The sequence below is a fragment of the Lactuca virosa genome, chromosome 5 (assembly GCF_052849685.1).
Source record: "Lactuca virosa cultivar CGN04683 chromosome 5, Lactuca_virosa_CGN04683_v6, whole genome shotgun sequence".
NCBI lineage: Eukaryota > Viridiplantae > Streptophyta > Magnoliopsida > Asterales > Asteraceae > Lactuca > Lactuca virosa.
The window spans coordinates 306935170-306941114 of NC_136430.1; the positions used below are offsets into that span (position 1 = coordinate 306935170).

General features: G+C 34.2%; 1 long non-coding RNA gene across 1 annotated transcript; it reads left to right on the top strand.

The window, feature by feature from the left end:
- The first annotated feature begins 5176 nt into the window (after nt 1-5176).
- LOC145115956 (uncharacterized) lies at nt 5177-5945 on the top strand. Its single transcript, XR_013711789.1, has 2 exons — nt 5177-5648; nt 5723-5945. It is a non-coding gene; the product is annotated as an uncharacterized LOC145115956 (long non-coding RNA).

Consider the following 5945-nt stretch of genomic DNA (forward strand, 5'->3'; position numbering starts at 1 on the left):
GCTACAATACAATAATTCTCGTATAATTATTGTAATATTACACGACAATATCGTTGATGCTGATGGAAAACGAAAGGTATCAAACTTCTTAATTTTTAAATCACGAAAGTGATTTAGGATTGGTTGAATTGAATGAGAATTGTTTGTGTTATTGTCATTTTTTTTTTTTTAATTATCGATTATGAGTTTTTGTTTTAGTTAAAATGTGGATCAAACCGGGTTATTGACTTATTGGTAAGACAAAATTGCAAAAATGGTCCCTGCGGTTGGCAAAATTATGTAGTTTTGGTCCAAAACGAAATATTGGTGTATTACTGGTCCAATTTTAGATACCTTGTGTGGTTTTGGTCCCTATGGTTGTATATTCTTGTGTTTTTGGTCCACATCCCACCTAAAATGACTAATATGCCCCTTAAATAATTATATTTTAATTTCTTTTATTTATTTTCTTATTCTTATAATAAAATGAAAACAAAAACAAAATAAACCCACCACTCACACATACACACACACTCTCTCTCTCTCTCTCTCTCTCTCTCTCTCTCTCTCTAAACAAAAGGAAACGTGTTCTTCTTCCTCAAATAAAGCTGTCAAATGAAACACCCAAACACCCTAAAAATTTTGAGGCTGTTCTTCATTCATCTTTGATCACCTATAAAGAACACACACCATTAGAGTTGCTGATTACCTGTGAAATCAAGAAAATGACACCCTTTTCCCCATTTCCATTGCTGTTAATTAAAACAAAGTTGGAAAAAAATTTCTTACCTTTTTCCTTGATTTTCGGTCTGTTTCTTCATCCTCTGTCATGAACCACCGGCCGTAGTGGTGCTTCAGTGAGCCATCGAGACATCAGCCTCACCTCTCGCACATCTCTTCTTCTCCCGTCAAAGCAAACGCCACCGAACCACCTGCGACGTCGTGCTTCTCGTCTGAACTCTTTTCTGGCCTCCTTCCCTTCGAAACCCCTAGCCACACCGAGAGGCGGCGATTTCTCTTCCCGATGAACGATAATAGGCGACGGCCTCTTGTGTTGCTCGCCCCTACTTGCGAATTCGGCGACTGGACCATCGATCGACCTTGGGGCTGTTCCCATTCGTATTTCTTTTTCTCCATCGGACGAAGATCGAACTCCTCTTCCTCCCAATCGATTCTGCCTCCGTTCTTCTCTTCGTGTTCCCTTCATCTGCACTCGTTCATTTGCGTCCGGTGATTTCTTGGTAGAGACGGAGGTGCTTGCAGGTGGTGATGGCGAACAGTGGTGGGACTCGTTCATTTGTGTGTGTGTGTGTTTAAGAAGACAAAGTCAAAGAACCCAGATGAATATTTATTTAGAGAGAGAGATCTGTGTGTCTGTGTGTAAGAGAGAGTGAACGTGATGGTGGTGGGTTTTTTTTATTTTGAATACAAATAGATAATAAAAAAATGGAAAAACAAATTATAAGGGCATAATGGTCTTTTTAAGTAGATAGGGACCAAAAACAATAGAAATATCCAATTTTGGACCAGTAGTGCACCAACATTTCGTTTTGGACCAAAACTACAAAATTTTGCCAACCATAGGGACCATTTTTGCAATTTTGTCTTGAAATTATAATATTTACAATATCATAGAAATGTCAGTTTCAACAATTTATTAGAAAATGAATCAATTTGTTTTATAATTGCTCTTTTAACGGGTCAAATAAGTAAATTTTAAAACAAACAAATAAATTAATTTTAGGGTTTAGGTCATATTTGGTCATTTAACTTTTGGTTTTGCGCTCATTTGGTCACTTAACTCTTTTTAAGTTTTAAAAGGTCATCAAACTTTTTGCTTTGTGCTCATTTAGTCACTTAACTTTTGTTTTGGTCACATTTAGTCACCAAACTTTTAAAATTATGCTCATTTAGTCACTAAACTTTTAAATTTTTTTAAAAGTTTAATGACTAAATGAGCACAATTTTAAAAGTTAGGTGACTAAATGAGCACAAATCTAAAAGTTGGGTGACTAAATGTGACCAAATCAAAAGTTAAGTGACTAAATGAGCACAAAATCAAAAGTTTGATGACCTTTTAAAACTTAAAAATAGTTAAGTGACCAAATGAGGAAAAAACCAAAAGTTAAGTGACCAAAAATGACCTAAACCCTTAATTTTATGAAACAAACTTTGTGATAAAAAATTGAGCAAAACAAAAAAAAGGGTCAATTTTTTTCTTCTTACCTTCTAAAGAAAATTCACTAGAATGTATACCTTTTCAAAATGTATTATACATATTATTTTAAGCGGTTGTTAATTGAATCAAATACAACTATGAATTACACAAAATATTAAATTGTCTGAATCTAACCGAATTAGACTTTGTAAAAAATATATCAAACAGCCCCTAATTATAATAATTGATAAAAAAATATAAGATATTTCATTATTTTATTAACTCGGATAATATTTTTAAATTATTTTGTAAAAATATGATTAAGTTTGTTGGATCTATTTGATTGAATTTCATGAAAAATCCATAAATTATAAATAGTAATAATGTAAACATTTTTCATGAAATTCAACCTTGAAATTTCACTACCTCATTTATGATGTTCTTTAACATCCTAATAATTAAAAGGTGTTATTCATCACGGGCCACCAGTACATATTAGCAAAATGTCGATTTTGCCCCTCTTTGACTCACCGACAAAACAAGTCTAAAGAAGACAAAATTGCAAAAATGGTCACTGTGGTTGGCAAAATTCTGTAGTTTTGGTCCAAAACGAAATGTTGGTGCACCACTGGTCCAATTTTAGATACCTTGTGTGGTTTTGATCCCTATGGTTGTATTCTCTTGTGTTTTTGGTCCACATCCCACCTAAAGTGACTAATATGCCCCTTCAATAATTATATTTTAATTTCTTTTATTTATTTTCACATTCTTATAATAAAATGAAAAACAAAATAAACCCACCACTCACACACGCACACACACACACACTCTCTCTCTCACTCACTCACTCTCTCTCTCTCTCTCTAAATCTTCATCTGCCATCACAACATCATCTCTCGCACTTCTCTTCTCCTCCCGTCGAGCAAACTCTACCGAACCCCTACCTGCCTGCCTTGTTCCACCGAACCATTCTTCTGTCCACCTTCCCTTCGAGTTTCATCGTTGGATGCCGCCTCCGTTCTTCTTTCTTCGAGCGACCCAAGGTCGGCGATTCTGCTGCCGAAGACGAGGAAAAAAACCCACAAAGGGTCACCGATCTCGAAGAATCTGCATATTTTGAAGAATTCTTAGCTCATCATCGCTTTAGTAAGGATTCACACACACACACACTTTTTGAAATCGATTGAGAAGTAGAAGACATATCAGGGGACAAAATCGATATCAAATCTGTCAAGATTCAACCACTTTAAACCAGTAAACCCTAATGGCTCGATTAATAGGTGTGTGTGTATGTATTTTTGATCGCAACTCTCAAGGATCTGATTTAAGGGTGATATCTGGTGGTTCGGGAAAGGGGTGAAGGAAGGTGTTCGATTGTGGGTGATTAAGGTGACTTGAGGAATTTATGATTTTGGTTTTGCTTAGAAGAAATCAGAGAGGGGAAACAATGCGATCTTGGAAGAAGGTATGATTCTGATGATGAATCACTTTCACAAGTGTAGAAGGTTGTCAAGCACATAAGGTGTTCGATGAATTGACAAAGAGACAAATAAAGTTATACCATTGAAAACGACTCACCTTTGGCTGACCCACACACTCTGTTTCTGTTTCTTCTTCTTCTTCAAAGCCTCACACAACTATCTGTTCTTTTACTTTTGCTCCTATATAATATTCATCACAATCTTTTCTGTTTCTCTTGCAAATTAATGAACAACTCCAAATTAGAACGAAATCGATTAGAAGGGCAATGTTGATTGGGGAGTTTTATCGGCCATGAGGAAGGAAAGATGGGGGTCAGGGTGGGATTGGATGTTTATTGTGGACAATGGTGGCAGTCAATGGTGATGGTGGCGAACGGTGGTAGCAATCGGTGGTGATGGTGGCGGCCACTAGTAGTGATTTGTTCTTTCTTGAGTGTGTGTGTGTGTGCGTTTTTGTTGAGAGAGAGGGAAAGAGAAATGGTGGGTAGACCTTTTTTTTAAGTTAAAAAAATATAAATTAAATTAACATATATGTTTCAACAATTAAAGAAAATTAAAAATACAAGTTATAAAGGCAAAATTGTCTTTTCAAGTGTATATAGACAAAAAACAATAGAAAGATCTAATTTTGGACCAGTGGTGCACCAACATTTCGTTTTGGACCAAAAACACATAAATTTGCCAACCACAGTGACCATTTTTGCAATTTTGTCTATTGTTAATCTATCCATTTATGTTGAGATAAATGTCGGATGTCTGCGAACAAGTTTTTAAAGTTTAAAAAAAATGAATTATCAATTAATATAAAGTTTTTATTTCATAGCAAAAAAATTATAATTTAAAAAGCTATATCAAATAGATTTTAAAAGTTTTTAGTTTTTTTTTGTTTAATATAATTTATATCTTTTAAAAAACATATAATTAATTTTGTCAAACATTTTTATATAAATAAAAATTACAATTTACAGCTGCTATTATTTTTTTAAACATACCTATACCTATCATGTGTATATTTTTCTTGTTAAGTGTATTAAACAATGAAATAGTTTTGATGTGTCCTTTCCATTTAACCTTTCAATTATTGCTTAACAAATGTCACAACCACTCCACCATGTCGCCCTTATCCTTGAGCTCATTAGATATTTGGGGTATTTTAATTTATATTTTGGGTGATTTGGGGATCCATACCGGAACTTTTGTTGTTCATGGTGTTTAGGTTTGGGCGTTAGTTGAGGTTTGTTGATAATAAAAAGTTTATGTACAAATTAAAATAATAAATTTTAATTACAATCATAGTAATATTAAAAAAAGTAAATTATAAAAATGGTCTCTGTGATATGGTATAATAGACATATAAAGTTCAATATCAAAAAAAATGACAAACTCGGTCTTTATGTTTTGTATGTATTTTTGAGAATGGTTCTTCTACCGTTAAATCTAACCACGAAAGTCGTTATTTTTTCCAAAAATGATAACTTTGACATTGAACAAACATGACAAGTACTATATACTCAGGGGACCATTTATGTAATTTTTCCCCATTAAACCTAACCCCCACCCTTGCCCGTTTTCTCCACTCCATCACTCTATCTTCATATTTTTGATTTCTTCCCCAACATCACCAAACCTTCACCAAGCCCTATTATTACATATCCTATGTCGTCTCACTTGTCCATCTTCATCTCCTCCGATTCAATTTGGGTGAGCCGTCGTCACGCCCTAATCTGATATTTGTAGAGGTATAGGAAATCGTTTCCACTTTCAACTGGGTGTCTCTCTCTTGGTGAGTTCGTGGTGTCCATTACCATCGGTGGTTTACTAAGTCAACAGTAGAACATTAATCTAGATAAATAGAGATTCATTATAGAAGAATGAAGAACATAAAAGTTAAGATGCTTACAACTTGTCGCCTTCAAACATGTTATAAGTTCTTCATTTCGTTCTTTCTAACGAGTTTTACTAGAAAATCTACAGCGTCTATAAACGGTGCTAACCGAATCATGTGCCGACATCAATAAAAGTTCGAACAAGTAAGTATTATTAAGGAAAATTGTACTTATAATTAACATGAATGTTTTTGAAGACTTGGTGCTCCATTATCAAGGTGAGAGAGGCAATTACAACTGCTTGCAACATAAATCTTTGAGCACTGAATGTTTATAAAGGAAGATAAGATGCTTACAACTGCTTGCAACATAAATCTTAGTTCTCCTAAATCTCTGCTTGCGAATTACTCGTAAAATTTAGGGGATATGCCATATGTGTTTTGTGAAGATATTTTTTAGAGTTTTGGATTCACGATTGATCATAAATTTCCTCTTTGACCA